At 34.9% G+C, this 21,171-nt stretch overlaps 1 protein-coding gene across 8 annotated transcripts in view; it reads left to right on the top strand.

Moving 5' to 3' along the window:
• The window catches only part of MED13L (mediator complex subunit 13L), a 297,211-nt gene that overhangs the window by 129,263 nt on the left and 146,777 nt on the right, over positions 1 to 21,171 (top strand). For 2 of the 8 annotated variants that reach the window (XM_077875781.1, XM_077875780.1), the window contains exon 1: positions 19,708 to 19,726. The exons of the other annotated variants lie outside the window; for them this stretch is intronic. The gene's annotated coding sequence lies outside the window, so the exon portion shown is untranslated. Of the gene's footprint in view, positions 1 to 19,707; positions 19,727 to 21,171 lie in introns of those variants that run through there. 8 annotated transcript variants of the gene reach the window in all.

The following is a 21,171-nucleotide window of genomic DNA, read 5'->3' as shown; positions in this document are numbered from 1 at the left end:
AGAATGGATAAATACATGAACTAAAGGCCACATAGCAAGTTTTTGTTAGATCCGAGACCAACATCCTAGTATCCTGTTACAGCATAATATTTCTAATAAAATTTCCTATATTAATATGTAATTGTAAATTATAAATTTGCATTTTATTTCACTGAGTCTATCTTTGTTTATTTTGTGCTGAGTAATGAAATCATTTACCTTTACAGTGCAGTCTTTCCACTGTCAATATACATTTCCATCTTAATTATTTGTTACCCAGTAATAGATCATCCAGATTGTGTTACAGCAAAACTAGTATGAGGTACTTTAGTGGTTTTGTTTTAGTGAAAGAGGCACTGAATCTACTCTACCTGTGACAGGGTTGCACTGGATGAGCTACTTAGTGGCAAAAAACAACTATTTTATTAGTCCATGGACTCTGTGGGTCAGAACTTCAGACACAGCAGAGACTGTTTGTGCTCCAGGATGTCTCAGGGCTCCTCTGGAAAGACTCCAAGACTGTGAGTAACTCTGTGGCTAGGAAATTGTATTCTCTAGAATATGTCTTACTCATACAGCTGGTGGTTGATGCTGGCTGTTGGCAGGGACCTCAGCTGAGATTGTGGATTTGAACAACCACATGTGGCCTTTCCATGTGAATTGGGTTCCCTCAGAACCTGATGGTTGGAGTGTTCCAAGAAGCAAGGTGTGGAGACTGTCAGTTTTTGAAACTTTGAACCTGGAGATGGCATAGCGTCACACTGGCCAAATTTTGTTTGTTAAGGCAGTCATAGAGAGCTAACTAGATTCAAGGGAGAGGATATACATCCTGCCACTTGATAGGAAGAGTGACAAGGTCATAATATAAAGAGAACATGTAGGATGGGATATGTTGTGGCAGCCATCTTTGGAAAATGAACTGTGTCAAAGGGGATGAACTAGGGCCTACAGAGCTTGTCTGTCTATAGAGACATCTAATTAGACCAATCACTGTGATCACAGAAGCTCTTAAGGCCAGTTTTTGAGCCCAGTATTAATTGTAGTACCAATTTGAGCTACTCATGTTGCATCTAACTCTTCGCCACACATAGGCAATTTTCAGATTGTTAGAAGTTCCTATTTCTACTCTTGTTTAGATTGAACCTGTGCATTAGGAGTCCTACAGGCAGGAGGAGAGGGGAGGCCAGGATTGGGCTTTTGGCATTTTTGAATGACAGGATGCATATTGCAGGATAAAGTGCTAGGTTTTATGCATGTTCCTTGGAATTTGAAAATAAAGGCTGCTCATGTGATAAAGAAGAGAGAAGTATAGGAAGAAGAATAAACATTTTGGGGCCTGCCAGATATTGGTTCTGGTTTTGTTCAGTGGTCCTAATGGCCTCTTCTAGTTGGGGGAAATTTTGCTCTTTCACCTGTTTTTTTCTGTCCAATTACCAAGGATTCTTGTGTTTGTATCTTTATTATTGTCATTAGTAAATGAAATTTACTCATGGTTTTCAAGAACTTCTAGTTTTATTTTTTCCTAATCAAAGAATTGTAACTGCTGTATATACTAATTGAGTTCATCCTTTCCTCCCCACCTTACTCCCCTGCTCCAGTCTGTTTTTTCTTCCTCTCTTTAAGATCTACCTTTTAACTCAGGATTGGCAAGAATTGAAAATATAAAAAGAGCAGGCAGAGAAATGAGAAAACCACATTTCCATGAACAAATAGCATACTTAATTTGATTATAGGACATTAATTACAAGTGCTAATATTGTTAGAGTATCCTAAAACAGTTTATTAAAAGAAATCTTGTAATTTAGATTTAGAAAGTAGCATTACATTAGAGTTGCTTCAAAAATGGCCAATAACTTAAGTAAATTTGGTAGGACCCAGAGATGACAAGTAAAATAACATGACCATACTTAAAATGGTACTGAGATTTCTAAAATGTGATTGCATTGGTATTTTGAGTGCATATAGGCACACACACTTATATGTACACGCATAAATATGAAAAAAAAATTTTAACTGGAACCTAAAACCTAGAGAGTTTCATCTCTAAGCATCTGTTAAAGTTGACAGTTCTGTAAATCAGTGCCCAGCATAATGCAGTTTATTTGATGGGGATTTGTTAAGGAAGCATCATCAGTCTCATTTGTACTCCATAATATAGAAAAGCTATGAATATTTTTCTGACTTGCAGAGGGAATTAGCACACTTCTTATGTTTGTTAACAGAAGTTGCCTCTCCAGTTTCCTTTACAATTGGTGAACAATTAATTCACTGAATCTTTAGATGGCCATTCCTCTTTTTAGTAATATGTGCTTAACTGGTCCGCACTATATAGATTATATTTGATTATTTTGTATAAAATTTCCTTAAATAAACATTCCTTTTCCTTATAGTCTTTCCCTGTCCTCCAAAATAAACATTAGAATAGGAAGATTACAATTCCTGACTGTCTCTGTCAGTGATTCTCAACTAAGGTTGTGTGGGGGGATAAGGATGGGGATTTTTTCCCCCAGGGGACATTTGGCAATGTTTGGATATATTTTTTGGTTGTCACCACTAAGGGTAGGGTGCTACTGGCATCTAATTGGGTAGAGGCCAGGGATGCTACTAACCTCCTTTTATGCACAAGACAGCTCCCCTACAACAAAGAATTATTTCACCCAAAATGTCGATATTGACAGGTTGTGTAATTTGAAAACCAAGCCCATAATGGCTGTTGTACATATTTGTTTCTAGTTAACCTGGTCATGAAACCATCATAAGACCTTTGAGCAATACGTATTTGTTGTGTGTTTTTAAGTAAAAAATGCCACCTTAAAGATAAACATTTCCTTTGCTGTTTTTCTATTTAGTTCTTAGCTTGCCCAGTTTTAAATTTATTTTTTTTGAGAGTAGTATAGATACTTGCAGAGAGCTTATATTATACAATAATCCACGTATATTCAACACCTACAGACTGTCAAAGGACTGCATGCAGCTACTTACTGAATGCCAGGATTGCTTGCATTGTCTGTTGTAGGACTTCTGTAGTCACTAAATTATCAGTCCCCATACAGTACATCACAGGAAGTTGGCAGATACAATGATCCATCTGTTATCACACCCATCAAGTGCATTGGCTCACAGGGAAGCGGCTGCAGATTGGAGCTCAGTGTGTGAGAGAAGTAGTGAGATTCCAAGATGCTTATCATTCTTTCCAGAAAGTCCTTTCTGGCCTTTTGACGAGCTTGACTTGCTCATTTCTAAAACTGACTTTCAGTTTTTGATATCATTCCTTTTCATTAATATTTCCAGAAAAACTGGACATGTTATCAAAGATTTATTTCTCTGAGAATGAGATTTCAGAATATCATCTCCCTTTTTCCCCAGGGAAATTCTTGGTCAGATTGTCATAGAAAATGAGCAGTGGAAAATTGAAACTGCACAATCTGGAGTTTTATTTTTAAAATAGTTGTTCTTAACCTGAACCAAAGTAGAGCTAGTATAAAACATTTTTTTTGTGTTATTCCAATGTGGCCAATAATTTTTTTTTTTAAACATACATAAGTATGATCACCTTCAAAGGAAGAGGTTGTGATTTCCATAATTACTAAGAAATGTGTAGGCAGTTTCTTGTGAGTTTAAGAAACCTGTTTGTTTCCTGGAAAGTCATGGATATTTATGATAGCAAGATCATTTCTAGTCTCTGAGATCTTTTAGACAAAACCATTGATGCTGTGCTTAATGGTGCTTTCAAGTTTTGGTGACTACCCTGGAGGTAAATGGGCATGTGCTGATGCTTCCTATCTTGTGAATAGTCTTATTTATGCAGACTTTCTCCCTTGGCAAGGCATAATGTCTGGTTTGGGGCAGCAAAAATCCACTTCCAGATTACTGTCTGTGCATTATATGTCTTTGACTTAATTTAAGTTCACCTTCAAAAGGGCAAAATGGTTAGGGAAAAAAATTAAACAGGACAGCATATGCCTAATTGAAAATTAGAAGGGGCCTTGCCTTTTCCAGACTGAAGGATACAAAATGAATATGAATAGTGAATAGTCTAGTCAGTTTAAAAGAACCATTGTGTTTCAGTTTCTTCACTATTCACCTTCAGTTTTAAGCATCTTTGCTGAAAATGGAATTTTTAATAATCTGGCTCAGAATATAAATATAATATTTGGGTTATTCTGAAATAGATAAAATATGTCATGTAAATATTGTCTCTCAAATTGAGAATTTATTGATTTTCATATGTTTGTTACACTTGATTAAAAACACAAACTCACTTTTAGAAAATTTTGAGAAATGATCACAGAAATTTGATGTCCGTGAATAAGCCAGAGATAGTTGAGAATCTGGGGGGGAAGAATCATACAAAACACTAAAATGTACACAGAAATGATTCTACAGTAGTTTTCTTCCCCTGGCCCCAAGAGAAAAAATAAAAGGTTCTCCTGGGTCTTTGTTGATAATGGCTTTAGATAATTACATAGGGACTTTGGCTCTTCTGCACCTAATAGAATGGACTAAGTACTACATTTATTATACATACAATTATATCAATATATAAAACAAATATAACAATTTAATGTCACTCTGTTACTATGTAACTTTGTTATTCCAAATTTGATGAACATGACAGATAATCATAGAAGTTAGAGGACATTGTGAATTCTTAGTGAAAGAGGCCTCGTCAGTAATAATAGTAATAACCTATAAGTTGATAACTAGAATCATTTATGCCTAGAAAAGACAAAGAGCTCTTTTTCTAAATGTTGCTTATTAGGATAGAAGTTTTATAATTTAGAACTGTCTGACTTTAACACAAAACTGGTCGATTCACTAGTAACTGCTTTAAATTGTGATAGTTTACTGTCATTATTTTAAAGTGTTTTAATTTAATATAATTTTCTTGATTTTACCCTCAAGAATCCTTCTCTCTTAGTCATTATAATCTTGCTAATTATCATAGGTTGAAATAAGATCTTATTTTCATCACATCTTTTATCTATACATGTTTCTATAGAAATGTTTTTGTGCTTTAATTATGACCCTGTTAAGTTTCTATGGAAACAATAAAATCACAACTGAGAATATGTACAATGTTCCATAAACCATAAGTAGGAAAAAAGGTAAGTCTTCTATAGAAGGGTCTGTTTTGCTATTTTATAGTGTCAAAATTCTTAGACTCATACCTAATACCATGCTGCCTTGTCATGTATAATACTCATGTTTGAAAAGTTGAGTAACATTAAGTTGTCTTTGGATAGTAGTTTGCCTTTTGCTCCACTTTGAATGTTTTTCTTGAGGTCACCGTGATTTTCTTTGTGGAACGTCCTGTGCAGTATGGTAAGCACCCAAGTATTGACATTGCCCTTGCTTGCATGGAGGTGGCATTCTTGTGTGTGAGTGAAGAGATGGCCAGTAAATAAATGAAGAGCTTCTCATGGTCATGTGGTACAAAGAAGCTGATGAGAAAAAGCAAGTGGCTAGGAAAGGGGTACTTCAGATACAGGAGTAATAAGGAAAAGCAGCTGGGAGGAGATGACCTTAGAGTTGAGAGCTGAGAATACTCCAGCCACACAGACACTGGGGAAAGTCAGGGCAAAGACCTTGAGCTTGAGCTCACCTTGTTGGAGAAAGAGACAGAGAGGGCCAGTGCTGTTAAAACTGGAAAACCAGTAGGAGGTAGAAGAGATCACGGGAAATGTGATCAGATGGGACCTTGCAGCAGGTTATGGGAAGGACCTTAAACATGTTATTAATGCCACATGAAGCCTTTGGAGTAGGATTTTCAGCATTAGAATGCTATGGCTTGATTTAAGTCTAGAGAAGATCTTGTTGGCTCTCTCATGGAGAGTGAGTGGTCTCAAGGTGCCCCGAGTGAAAGCAGTGAGAGCTGTTAACAAGCTTTTTTGCTTCTTGAAGAAGCTGGAGTGTAAAAGAAACTCAACTCTGATATCTGTACTTTACAAGGTGTTAACATATGGACTTTTGTCCAAACAACATCTGTTTCATGTTTACTACATTTTGTCTTACGACTATTTTCTTTATTATCTGATAAACATTTGAATTGCTAAGTCATTGTTAGGGATAATATTGTCTTTGAAAATATGCAAATTTTAGGGTATTGTCATTGTAAGACTGACTTAAATTTAACATATAATTAAATTATATTCAGGTATTTATATTTAAAATATAGTATAAAAAGTTCAGATAAAAATTGTTACCAATTATAATTTTTGTTTATTCCATTACAAGATATTTGAACATGTATCTTAAAAGTTGTGATCATGGGAGAAAAATGTGATCATGGTATGTACAATTAAACTTTTAACCTCATATCATTCCATATATAGTTTTTTTTTTTTTTTTTAAGATTTTATTTATCTATGAGAGAGAGAGGCAGAGACACAGGCAGAGGGAGAAGCAGGCTCCAGGTAGGGAGCCTGACATGGGACTTGATCCCGGGTCTCCAGAGTGAGGCCCTGGGCTGAAGGCTGCAGTGGTAAACCGCTGAGCCACCCGGGCTGCCCTAGTTTTTGTTTTTGAAGCGTAGTTGAAAACAGGCTTTAAAATTGTGAGCTGTAATAGAGAATTGCATACAAAATAAATGAATTATTTTGCAGCAATCGTCTAATATATAGATCCCAAGAAATATCACAGGCACCACAAAGGTTTTCTGAGTTACTCCTTTAGTATCAAATCTCTCTCCATTTCCCTTAAGTGTCAAATGCTAATTAAAGTATCTTTTATTTTTTATTTTTTTTAAACACAGAGAGAGGCAGAGAGAGAGAGAGGCAGAGATACAGGCAGAGGGAGATGCAGACTCCATGCAGGGAGCCTGACGTGGGATTCGATCCTGGGTCTCCAGGATCATACCCTGGGCTTAAGGCAGCTCTAAACTGCTGAGCCACCCGGGCTGCCCCTAAAGTAGCTTTTAATTGTTATGCTTTTTAATAGCTGGTTTTTAAAATGTGGAAAGGAGAATCAATATGGGCAAACACCAGTTGATAAAGCAAATATTAATATCATGTATTCCAAAAGCTCATTATTTGGAAAATACGTATTTTTTTCACCTACGAAAAACCTTTTCTTAACTGGTGGATAATTTCAAAGGCTAGCTTGTAGAAAGCTGATTTTATCTGTTATACTTAACTCTAGTGTTGATTTGGGTTCGGGTTTTGTGATGAGAAAGAGTAGATTGGCTAGGAATTGATTCTATGAATATTTGAAATTTTCATAATCTATCTTGGAAGCACATTAACATTACTTTGTTAGCATTCTGCAGTTTGAGAGCTGGAAAGAACAGAGAAAGTAGAGATGTACTATAAAAGAAGCAGCAGAGCCAGGGAATTGTTAGCAGAGTGACCCAGGTGTTCTGGGTTTCTGGTTCTCTTTATTCCTTCTTTTTCCCATGGTTTCCAAGTTCTGTCTTCTTTGCATATTCATCATATTTGTTTATGTTTTCAAATGAAACCTCTGTAGAATTTCATTATTTACAATGAATAGAAACTGCAGCAATACTCATTGACACGTAGAGAGTTTCAAAAGGGCCAGAGACTTGCTGGGGCTCTTCCACAGGACATGGGCTCTTTCCCAAGACCCCAGGGAAAAAAACCACTGCTCTGTGTGATATTGAACCCACTCAGCCCTTCCCTGCTCCAGATTGTGCCTTATCCAGAATTACTGGGTCACCTCACCCTCCAGTCAAAATGCCATTCAGGCCAAGTTTAGAAGGAAAATAGGATTGAACTCAATCGCACCACTGTGTAAATAACTGATCTTCATTTCCCAAAGCACTTTCAGATTTTGTAATTGAATCACAGTACTGCAAAGGAATCTTGTAGTGTTGAACCACTTACATAAAGCGAAAATGTTGGCCATGTTGGGATATTTAGGTCATTTATAAATTTTTTGCTTAGGAGTTGGAAACTACTTAGCTTGTTAAAAGTTTTGGATAAAGACAGCCTTTTCCTGGATATCTTTCAGTTTAAAGTTTTGAGACGCTTTTATTGCTTTCCAATAGGTTGTTTTTGAATTAAAAAAAATAATTGATTTTGAGGATTTGAGGGGAGAATTATACATTCTCGCTTTTTAAAAAATTTTTTTTTTAATTTATTTATGATAGTCACACAGAGAGAGAGAGAGAGAGAGAGAGAGAGAGAGAGAGGCAGAGACATAGGCAGAGGGAGAAGCAGGCTCCATGCACTGGGAGCCCGACGTGGGATTGGATCCCGGAAAGGCAGGCGCCAAACCGCTGCGCCACCCAGGGATCCCTACATTCTCGCTTTTAAGATTCTTCTAAGAACCAGGTTAATATAATGGAAATTCATATGTAAACCAAGTTGTTTGTTAATGCAAAATGTTCTCATTATTAAGAATTAAGTTGAATTCTTTAATAAAATTTTTTTTGTAGTGACATGTTTGATATTGATGATTAATTTTATATCTCACAAACAAGACAGGGAACAGTCACAGAAGTGATTTCATTAGTTTTGGGAGAGTCATGACAATGAAGACTTGGACACTTTACAGTGTAGAAATAGTATAGATGGTATCTCCTGTTATAACTTCTTTTATTCCAGATGATAACAGTTTTAAACTTGTGTGATTCTAGCATAATGTAATGCATGTCAGACTTCTCTTCCAAACACACAGTGTTTAAATGCACATCAGAGCTCAGTGACTCACTATACCCACATAAAAAGATAGGCTGCATTTTTCTTAGTTTCTAACTTGGTGTGGTAGCACAGGTCAGAAAATTGTAAAATCCAGCAGCCAAAAATTGCTCAAGCATTTTGCTGTTTTACAAAAGTCATTTGTGCTATGTAACTGTTGTTTTTTAAAGCTATTTTAGTTCTTAAAGTTTTGTGAACCACACTTAACTTTTTCTATTTGCTTATTTTTGTTTCTTTAACTGTTACAAATTTTCACACATACAAATTATTTTGCTAGTTTTATAGCACATTGTTAGAATAAAATAGAGTAGTATTTTAGAAAGCTTAAGAAAGAGACCAACCATTAAAAAAATAATTATACAGAATCTACTAACATTGAGAAAATACTTTCTAGTAATTTGGTTTAACAGTAATCTTTAAAAAAATAAGTAAAAACAAAAACAAAATCCCAGTAATCTTTTTTTTTCTTAAAGATTTTATTCATTCATTCATGAGAAAGACAGAGAGAGAGAGAGAGAGAGAGAGAGAGAGAGGCAGAGACACAGGCAGAGGGAGAAGCAGGCTCCATGCAGGGAGCCCGATGCAGGACTTGATCCCAGGTCTCCAGGGTCAAGCCCTGGGCTGAAGGCGGCACTAAACCGCTGAGCTACCTGGGCTGCTTTTAATTCCTGGATAATATATATTTCTTCTGTTAGCCACCTAACTCTCATAAACAATAACCCAGCAATATATATGCATGAACCCACACAAGACTGCAGTTGTATGGGAATGTGGAGAAGTGGTTCACTTTTCAAAATCCTATAATAAGAAAATTAACTTTACATGTTTCAATATAATGTGGCTTTATGACTTTTTTTGACTTTAAATTTGGACTTTTATATCTGTAATTCAAACATTGGCCATGTGCAGTGATTGATGAGTTGGGGAAATGATAAAAAGATACAAAATAATTATTCTGCATTCCTGTTTTTAATAAAGAATACATTTTGTGTTTTGTTTTTTTAAACTGGCTTAAAATAGAAAGCAGGCTTTTTATTTTGGCCTAGTGCTTTATGTAAAGGGAAACAAATTACTTTGTAGTAAAGGTAAAATAATGGAAAAAGAGAAGAGGGTTAAATAGTTGAATTCTGTAGTCCTATGGTGAAAGAATTGGAAGGAAGGTGGGTAAATAATAATTATAGTTAAAATGACAAAAAAAATCTAAATTTTTGCCTCCAAAGAATTGAATACATAGATTGAGATTGTTTGGTAAGAGTCTATTCTAATTGCCATTGACTGTCTAGCTTAAATACTGGCGAAGTACCCACCAGGTCTCAGGGATATGGCATGGGGCCTGGTCTAGAGAAACCTTTGTGTAGTAAGTATTCATAGTAGTCATCTCCCCACCCCACCCCCTTTCTCTCTCTCTTTTTGGGCAGATGTTATTTTTGCTACATTTGCTATTTTAACCTGTCAGTTAAAAAATAATTACTATGTCAGTATGGCTGGCGGCTCATATAGGAAAAATATGCTGTCTCTTAATCAAAGGTGATTACAGTTTTTTCCTGTCTGTAAATGTGCTTGTTGTGTAACGAGAATGCATTAGTCTCAGCCTGATGTACGAAATGAAAGGCAGCAAGAAGCAGCACCATTGTTATCACTCCAGGCGTGTCTAATGAATCGTGTTTCCATGTTCTCTCGGTCACGCCGAAGAGTGCCCTCAGCCAGGGCTAAGCCTCCTGTAAAATGCTCTTTAAGATTATTGTAGCAAGAACAGAAATGCTGGGTGAGTGGGGGTTGGGAGAGAAAGCCAACCAGACAGCTGCATTTCAGTTACAGCTGCAAGGATTACTCACTGTAATAGCAGTGACAGACAACTGTTTGAGCTTTAGTGTAAAAGGCAATTTGGGGACGGCTTGCCCTGTCAGAATTTTAGTAGCAATATGTGTGTGTGCACGCGTGCACACGCACATGCATGTGCTCATGTGTGTTTGTGTATGTAAGTTCATAAAATGTTTATTTTGTAGTATTAATGATTTAATCTAAATGTTCTAACTGAACTGCATATCTAGATTTTTTTCTAAAAATTAATTCTATCTTGTTGTGCTTCCTGTTCTAAGATTGTTGATTTTTCTTGTAATTTCTGACCATGTAGCTCTTTTTAAAAGCATGTAGCTGTTCAATAAATAATAGTAGCCTTAATTAAAAAAAATCTTTTGCAAGCATAAAGTGGTACAGAAGGAAATAATCCAGCAACCAGAGATAACTTAATTTTGATGGCTGTCCTTCAGGCGTTATGTGTATTATATAACAAAATTAAGAGCATATTGATAGCTTTAAAGGATAAAAAGTAAGTTATTTAAAAAATCTCTGAAAGGAGTAGCAAATGGGGGCAAGTTTGGTTCTTAGAAGTCAGTACCAGCCATTGTGCACGATTTTTTTTTCCCTACTGTGTAGCTATTAAAGAAACATTGCAGCCTGACTGTTTTCTGTGGCAATTGTCTTTTGAAGGTCTTGTTCAATTTATCTAGAAATTTAGTTTTATGGTCTCCTTCAATTTAAAGTTTAGTAGCTTTATATGGAGTCCTGTGATCCATTGAAATGCTAACTTGGGTCATGTCTCAACTGCTACAATGCTGTGTAGAAACCATCATTAAAATTCTGGTTATCCTGCAACTGGCAGAGAAGTCATGCTGTTAGAGGTTCCTTAGTAAAACATTATACTATTAAAATTTTGAATCACAGATGGTAATAGCTACACTAGTGGTGAACATAGCATAACATAGAGAAATTGAACCACTTTGTTGTACACTTGAAACTAATGTAACATTGTGTGTCAACTACACTCAAATTTTAAAAAATTAGAAAAATTTTGAATCACAACTGTGCTTCTGTCCCATGAATATTAACAATATTTATAATCATTTAAAGTTACAAATAGGGTCAAAACAAATGGAGTATTTTGATCTATATTTTCTATCCCTAATTCTTATTTAATTGATTGACATTGGGAAAATTAAAATCCATTTTCAGTATAGATTTGTTAAGTGATACCAAATATTCTACACCCACAAGTAATTCAAGGAAATCAGAGCTCTAAGTAGGTTGAATTGATATAAGTAATAAGTCCATTTAGTTATTAATGACTTTAAATATAGATTTTACAAGGCAATCGATGGCAGTATAACTGATCATTCGTGTTTTATGTAATTGGATTTCTTATGGATATAATGCCATTTTCAGAATTAATGTAGCATTATGCTGCTTTGTTACTCAGTCTTTTTGTAAGTCAATTTTAAGAAAGTAGATACTTCAAAATTTATTTATCTTGAAAGCATTTCATTTGATGCAACCCATAAAATTGATAAATATTACATTATGATATCTGCTTAGTGCAATTCTTAGGTAGGGGATTTAATAATATAAAGCAGTTAAAAAAAACCTAGTATGCTTTATAAATTGCAGATAAGGGTCAAAAACAAAGGCAGTGGGCAAATTATAAATTCTGCATTCAGGGCTGTGCTATCTTTAGCAGTTTGTCACTGAAATCTACCTGGGAAGTAATCTCCTTGTTTCATGTGCTTTGCTTTAATCTATTTGTATTTCTGGAGTTTGGAGAAAAATTTGATTTTCAGTAATTTTAATGGTTGAAAAAGAAGTGCCATCCCTGAAAGAGTGCCCCTCCCCCCCCTCCAATATTTGCAGTGGCCAATGTGGTTACTGAACTCAATGTTCTGGATAATAGGTTTCATTAGTTTTGATGCCTGAGGTAAAAAAGCAGTAGGTGGGAATAAGAAGTGTTTTTGATGTCTAGACGTTCATTTCAGCTGTTGCTGCAATATGATACATTAAAAGGAAATATGTATCATAGCTCAGAGGAAATATGTATTCTTTGAAAGTAATTCTACTTTTAAACTGTGTAAGGCAGGGTGACCTAAATTCTAAACGCATGAGCTTGAATTTCTTCAAGGTTTTACAATTTTTATGCTCCTCCCTACCCAATTCCATTATCCCTCCTACTTTTCCCCCTTCAAGTAAAGTATGTCAGTTTTGCTTGTCGAATTGGAAGGGATATCTTTCCAAGATCTCTGCTGGGAAACACAAAATCATTGAAGTATATACTGCTTTGATATTTTGCCATATTGACTTTTTTCCTGAACCTTTTATATGGTTTTTTTTGTTTTTTTTTTTCAGAAAAGCTTATTAATTCTGCAAGGAGCCATGTTTCACAGAGTTAAAAGAAGTTATATTATAGTTTGTGAGGATTTTGAAAAATTATTTGGGCACTAAGTAGTAATTACTACTATTTAAATTTTCCTTTCTAAAACACTGTTTCCTACTCAAAGAAAAACATTTATATAGTACTTTTGCAGTTTAAATATTTGATTATGAGGATTACTATATTAAAAAAATGTTGAATAACAGCAATTTAAACACATTATGATTATAGTTTTTATAACTTAAGTAAGATAGCTTTAGTACCAAAATAGTTTTTCTTTGTAAATAGGCAGCTGTGGTACTACTTAGTTTTATTTTTCTGTTTTAGTTTGGCTATAATAGACCGCATAACAACAAGAGAATTTTTTTTTTTTTTAAAACAAGAGAATGTTTTAATTTAGGAATTCTTCGTTTTAATTGAATCTTGCCACTCATTTATTGTATACACATTTTAGGTCTTTTGGTGCTTTCTTTTTCAAGACTAACAAACTTTTAGTACAATTCTTCCATTACATCTAAGTAGATTTAGATGTAAGTCCCCTTGTAGGGACACCTGGGTGGCTCAGCGGTTGAGCGTTGTCCTTCGGCTCAGGGCGTGATCCCAGAGTACCAGGATCCAGTCCCACATTGGGCTCCCTGCATGGAATCTGCTTCTCCCTCTGCCTGTGTCTCTGCCTCTCTCTCTGTCTCTCATGAATAAATAAATAATTTTAAAAATCTAAACAAAAAAGTCTCCTGTAGAGATAGTCTTATTGCTACTTTATATTCTTAAGGAATTAATAAGCATTTATATGTAAACTGGAAAAATCAAAAGAATTCGGCTTTTTTTTTTTTTTTTAAATTTTAAAAATGGAGACAGCATACCCTGGGGAGATTGTAGGATTCATAAAGATGGGGTCTAGCATTTGCAAGCTTTCTTACAAATTTGGTGGACGCTTTTCTTCTAGGCCACCTTGGAAAGGAGATCAAGAATTAAGTAGTGAATGCATCTCCTGTCATTTATAGAAACTTAATTTAGACTACCCAATACCTAGTTCATGCCCCTCCCCTTACTTTATGAAATATTTAAATATCAAGCAAATGGAAAGTTGGTTTAAATTTCACTTTGGGAAGAAGATATCTTAGAAAAAACTAGCTTAAAAAGCTAAAATGTGCTTTTCTCTGATATTATCATGGAGTTGTATAAATAGATTGCAGAAGCAATTTCAATTTTGCTTAACATTTGAAAAAATTACTTGCAGTTATTTAGAAAACATTAAGTTGCAAATTGTGGATCCAGAGGGAAATTTGACTTGAATGTTGAAGTTTGCCTTTGTAACTGGTATTCAGAGTAAAAGGTGGATGGGATGGATTAACATAGCTCTAAGTGTGGTATAGTGGAAGGAGCATGGGTGTTAGAGTCCGAAAACTTGGGCTTGAATCTCATCTTTGCCACTAATCCTCTTAACTGGATATAAGGAGATTTTAGATTGAAGCCAAATCCAATGAAGTAAAGGTATGTGCACATAAAATACTAGGTCAATTCAACACATGTTTATGAATATCTGATATGTTCTAGTCACTTCAGCTATGAAAATAAATTGCTTCCTCTTGTGGAATTTTAACTAATGGACTAATTTTTATATTTACTGTTTATAAAAAGTAGATGTAAAATACATTTGATCCTGTTAGGTTCTGAATATAGTTACATATGACTCTAGATTCTTGGATTTATTAGTTGTGTGACCTTGGGAAGTTTAAGATTTTTAAGCCTTAGTTTTCTTATTTATAAAGTGGAGATTAGAATAAGCTGTATTGGTTGGAATTCTTAGTTGCAAATAAGAAAAGGAATTGATTAAAAGAATATTGAGTATTCACAGAACTGTTTGTCAATTTTAGGATCAGTGCTGCAGTATTGGTTTCATGAGAATAAATAGTGGTATCACCACTAAGCACTGGATGCTCCAGTACCTCTGCTACTTAAGCATCAAAAACTTGATCTTACAGCTGCTATTTCTAGTGGTGACAGAAATATCTCTCTGTGTCTACTTTCTTCTGTGTCACTTAGATCCAGAGCCAAAGGTGTAGTGCAGGAGCACCTAGTGGACTTCAGCATATATATATCCTTGTCCATATTGCAGGACAGGATGGAAGAAAGCGTCTGCTTTCAGCTCATTAGGGGTGACCATATTTGACACTCAGCATGGGATAGGCAATTCCCAGGGATAGGAAGAAGTCAGATACTGAGTGGGTACATGTCCTTTACTTTGTATCATAGTGTTGTGCTGAAAAAACATTCTCCCCATCGCTAGCCCCTATTGATAGGTAGTGCTTGATTTGAAGCTTGGCACACAAAATAAAGTCTCAGAAATTGAGAAAGATGGTTTCCTAGGTAGAAAGCCAACCTTGACTATCAGTTATTTTATCTTACTGTTATTTTAATATATTTTTTTAATGTTTGTTAGCTATGCTGCAAAGGATTCAAAGTTGTTATTGCCTTACAAGTGATTTTCAAAATCTATATTAGCTTTTTTGAGAGCATTCCTTTTTTCTGGCCTGATACTTGAGGCATAACATAGCCAAGAACTGTGGGCCAGTGTGTGTTGGCCAAATATCTATTATATTCCAAAAATGCTATTCTAGATTTAACTTATTTTGGCATTTTAGAGATTCATTGAAACATCTGCTGCTCTTGTATTTCTGGAAATTTTGCACATGAAGTAGATAAGAAAGCTTGGTCTGACTTTTGCTACTTTCCACAAGTATGCTTGCTGTATATAAACGGTAAATTAAAGGGGTAGCAAAATAAAATAATAAAAATCCTTAAATGCATGGCCTCAATTGATATTATTTATTAGAGGGATTATCCTTGATTACAGTTGTTGAGTTCCAATAAATTGACTACTCTTGAATCTTTATATGTAAGATGAAATTTAGATGTTCATATGAAGTCCAAATACTATGCCTTGTTAGTTACCTCTGCTGACTTATATTTTAAATTTTACTGGCTGACTTACAGTTTATAATTTTCTGTTGTTTCTTAAGCTTTGGTATACTTAAATAAGAGCTTAATGTAATCTGATTTATTTTATTTTGTGTTACTGCTTTCTTCTGGTGTTATTACATTGGTGCCTAAACTTTATATAAACTTATATAATATAAAGGAAGATATGAGAATTACCGTATAAAAAATAATATTGAGGGTATTTTTCAAATTTTCAGTATTTAAAAAAATTTTAGAGAAATGTTTTAGAGAAATTTTTGTTCTCGTTGTCTTATTTGCAATATTTAATATGACGTACATAATACAATTTATAGTAGATTGTCTTGTAGGGGTGGACCACTTTGGTATGTAGTCTCTTTTTTTAAAGATTTTATTTATTCATTCATGAGAGAGAGAGAGAGAGAGAGAGAATGAGAGAGAGACAGGCAGAGACACAGGCAGAGAGAAGCAGGCTCCATGCAGGGAGCTAGATGTGGGACTTGATCCCGGTCTCCAGGATCAAGCCCTGGGCCAAAGGCAAGGGCTCAACCGCTGAGCCACCCAGGCATCCCTGGTCTGTAGTTTCTTGTGGGTGAAACTGTTTTTTTGTGTTTTGTTTTTCTGCTTTAAATAATTTGTGAATGACGGGTTAAACAAATAAACTATATTGTTTGGATAAAAAAAAATCATGTTCAGTGTGCAGAAGTTTAGAGTAGGAGTCCTTCTGATTCATATTCTGTTCTCATTTTCAGCACTAAAAATATATAAGAAATCAATGTAAGTATATTTATAATGGCTTAGGTTCAGAAGCTGTGTCTAATAATGAAAAGAGTTTATGTAAAGCAGTAAAAGAGTTTAAGTTTTTTAGTGTATAGTTCTACAGGTTTTGCCAAATGTACACAGTTCCGTAACCACCATGACAAACAAGATGTAGAACAGCTCCATAATCCCTCAAATTTCCCATGTCCCTTTGTTATCAACCACTGCCATTCTAGGGATGGGAATGGGAATAAGAATCCATGGGGCAGTTTACATTACCTTAAATTTGCCTTTGTGAGAATGCTATATGAATGAATTCTAAAGCATGTGGCTTTCTGAGTATGATGGCTTTTTTCACTTAGTATAATGACATTCATTCATATTTTGAGTATATGAGTAGTTTTGTTTTGTTTTGTTTTGTTTTGTTTTGTTTTGTTTTCTTTTCTCTTCTCTTCTCTTCTCTTCTCTTCTCTTCTCTTCTTTTCTTTTCTTTTCTTTTCTTTTCTTTTCTTTTCTTTTCTTTTCTTTTCTTTTCTTTTCTTTTCTTTTCTTTTCTTTTCCTTTCCTTTCCTTTCCTTTCCTTTCCTTTCCTTTCCTTTCCTTTCCTTTCCTTTCCTTTCCTTTCTTTTCTTTTCTTCTTTTCTTTTCTTTCTTTTCTTTCTTCTTTTCCCCTCCCTCCCTCCCAAGACTTATTTATTTGAGAGAGAACCCACACGTTCCTGTGCCCATGAGCATGGGAGCAGGGCAGGGGCAGAGGGAAAGGGAGAGAGAGAATCCTCAAGCAGATTTCCTACTGAGCTCAGAGCCCTATACAGGGCTGATCCCAAGACTCTGAGATCATGACCTGAGCCGAAATCAAAAGATGGCCACTTAACCTTCGGAGCTACCCAGGAGCTCCCCCCTCCTTTATTTCTGAATAGTATCCCAGTGTGTATGGATTGTCTGCTGTTTGTTCTTTTCCCAGTTGAGGGACTTTTGGATGTTTTCCGGTTCCTGGCATTTTGGGAAAACAATAACAAACCAGCTCTAAATATTTGCTGCAATTTTCCATGTGGACACAAGTTTCTTATTTTACTTGAATACGCACGTGTGTGTATGCATGTGCACTCGAGCACAGACACCCCTAAGATGGATGATGCTAGACTGCATGGCAAGTGTATGTTTAACTGCAGAAAAAATTGCCAAAGTCAGCTTTTCCACAGTGACTGTACTATTTTTGCATTGTTATCAGCAGTATATGACCATTACAATTACTCTGTATGCTCATTAGCACTTTGTATTTTCAGTTTATCTTTTAAGCCATACTAAAGGGCTTTTCTGTAGCTGAACATAACTTTTCTGTGTTTTTTTGAAGAGCAGAAGAGTTTTTCATTTCGATGAAGCTCTGTTGAACAGTTTTTCATTCTGGATCATGCTTTTGGTGTCATATCTAAGAAATCTTTGCTAACCTAAGCTTATAAAAAGTTTCTCTTGTGTTTTTGAAATTTTATAGTTTTAGTTAGGTTTTACATTTCAGGGTTCATTTTTCTATATGATGTGACCTATAGTTTGAGCCTCATTTTTTTTGCATAGGGATATTCATTTATTTCAGTTCTAGTTGTTGAAAAGACTGTTCTTACTCCACTGAACTGCCTTTGCACCTTTTTTGGAAGCTGATTGATCATATATTTTTGGGTCAGTTTGTAGGCTATACTGTTTTGTTGATCTGTGTATCCTATCTCTAGTACCACACCATGTTGTCAATTCTAGTTCTATAGTGAATCTGGAAATCAGGTTATGTAAGTCTCCTAAGCTATATTTTTCTTTTGCCGCATTATTCTAGTTCCTTTGCTTTGTCATATAAATGCAATTTTTCTCATTCTCTAGAAAATCCTTTAGAGATTTTTTTTAATTATAATTGAGTTGACTCTATAGATCTGTTTTAGAAGAATTGATATCTTGACAATAATAACTTTTTCAGTCCATGATCAATATATACCTCTGCATTTATTTATGTCTCATTGATTGCATTCATCAGTGTTGTAGTTTTTAGCATTTAGATCTTGTACATAATTTGTAGGTTTTATATCCAAGGATTTCGTGTGTTTGGTGCTATTATAAGTGATAATCTTAAAAATGCAGTTTCTTATTCATTATAGTATATAGGAATAGGATTTTTTCTTTTTTGTTTCTGTTGACCCTATTCTGTGATCTAGTTAAACTCAGTTTTAGATCTACTGTTTTTTTGGTCGTTGTTGATTCTATAGGATTTTCTCATAGTCATGTCATCTGTGAATAGAGATGTTTTATTTCTTCTATTCCAATTAGTATGTCTGGTATTTTTTTTCCTGCCTTATTGTATTGGTTGATGACACCTCCACTAAAATTGGAACAGGAGTGGTGAAAGCAGACTTCCTTGCCTTGTTCTTGATAGTAGGGGAAAATAATCAGTCCATTATCATTAAATATATTAGTTGTAGGTTTTTGTGATTGTTCTTTTAAGAATTTTTTCAAACAAAAAAACCCAGTTCTTCAGTCTATTTTAAAATTGTTGAAATCATGATAAAATTATAATGATAAAAAATTGTAGTTGACATTGCTGAAACTTTTTTAGTATTCCACATTGCATGATTGGACAACTATAACACTTAAACATTTCAGTTAAAGTATTTCAGGACCATTTGAGGAAGAAATAGAGTTATGGTTGTTGACTGAGAACTTTGACAACTTCCATGAACGGCAGAGTACATACTTTAAATTATATCAAGAAGAACAAAAAGAAAAAAAAGCAGAGTGGTTGAAGCAGATGACACAATGTTGATAATTTGGGTTAGGAATTTATTGGATCTGTTTTTTTAAAGTATGATTGAAGATTTTTAATTAATATATATATATTTTAAAACAATGTGCAGAATAGATGTCACCAACTTGGAAGAAAACCTTAGAAGAGTGGGACTCTTTTCACAAATGCTGCATCACTAACACTCTTTATGACACAAAAGACTATTACATAGAAAAACACTGACACTAGTAACGAGTCAAAATGTGATTCAGAAGAGTCAACATCTAAATGCTGATGAAGTTTTAGGCATTTTTAACCTTTTCTGGGGTGGTGCTTATAATATGTTTTATGTATGTACAATAATGATATTTGAAAAAAAAATGTGAATAGGGTACCCGGTGGCTCAATGAGGTAAGCCTCCCACTCCTGGTTTTGGCTCAGGTTATAATCTCAGGATCATGGGATCCAGCCCTGCATTTGGTCTGTGCTCATTGGGAAGTCTGCTTCTTTCTTCCTCTGCCCCTCACCCTTGCTCACTCTCTTTCTCTAAAGCATATTTCAAGAAAAATAAAAACATGTCAATAAATGTAAAGGAGCTCTTTAAATAATTGCAAATTAAAAATCCTAAGTAATAAAAGCCATATTATAGTTTAATTGGCAGCTTACCTCCACTCCTTCACCTTCAGCAATATTTAAAAAAATCATGCTTCTTGAACTTGATAGTGTCTTATAGTCACTGAGACACATTAAAAAGGAAAATCAAATTAATATGAGGTGGTCCTTTTGTTGAAATGTTAGCTCTCTTTCTCACCCAGGAAAAGCTCTATCTAGAAGATAAATGTGTGAGAACACAGATTCAGGACATCCTCAGGATTGTAAAAACTTTTGCTTGTTTTGTCTTGAACAGAAGTAGTCTGTTGCTAGCAGGAATGTTTATTTGCTGTACTTTATTTCCATTTCTTTAGTGATAAATAATAAAATGTTTCTGACAGAGGTTGCTTTGGGAAAATTTGGTAAATCATTGTTAGCCACACAGGCAGGAAAACAAAAGCTTATCTGACATACTAAGAAAAAATATTATCCGGTTTTATCATTTAAAGGCGGTCCTTTAGATAAAATCCATGAATGTAAATACGCTTTTTCTAATTCTATGTGATTGGAGATAGATTTTGAGATGTCTGTTGGTGTGGTAAAAGCATTACAAATGCATTGTGGATTTAAAGTATATTTTAATTCTCAAAATTTTCTCTGGTGAGTGGTTTTGTCAAGATAAGTAAAAGGAAGTAAAATTTTCTTCTGCAAATGTCGTTTCCATCCTTCCAATTTTTTGTTATCTTGAACTGAACTAATATAATTTAAAAGGAAATTAGCTGTCTTCTGCAAGGCGTTTTATATCCTTTTATATATGAAAAGAATGTTAGGAATGCATGAGGCATTGTTAGTCTATTGGATTCTCTTGATGTTAGAGTTACTTGTGGCTCAGTGTTATATTTCTTTTTTTTTTTTTAATAAAGATTTTGTTTATTTATTTGAGAGAGAGAGAGTGTGAGAGAGGGGGCAAGGGGGGCGGGGCAGAGACACAAGCAGGCTCCATGCAGGGAGCCTGTTCCAGGACATGATCCCTGGACTCTAGGATCACGCCCTGGGCCGAAGGCAGGCACTAAACCGCTGAGCCACCCAGGGAACCCCTCAGTGCTGTATTTCCAAGGCAAATATGATATTTCCCAAAATGTCAAACTTAAATGAAATTATGAGTTTAGGAAATCTGATCTTAAATTAAGATTTTATTTCCTGGTATTTTTCCTAAAATTCCGTCCTTAAAGTCCTATTGAGATACTGCCTTTAGAACATATAAG

The sequence above is a fragment of the Canis aureus genome, chromosome 27, assembly GCF_053574225.1.
Source record: "Canis aureus isolate CA01 chromosome 27, VMU_Caureus_v.1.0, whole genome shotgun sequence".
NCBI lineage: Eukaryota > Metazoa > Chordata > Mammalia > Carnivora > Canidae > Canis > Canis aureus.
This window is presented reverse-complemented; position numbering and strand designations above follow the sequence as displayed.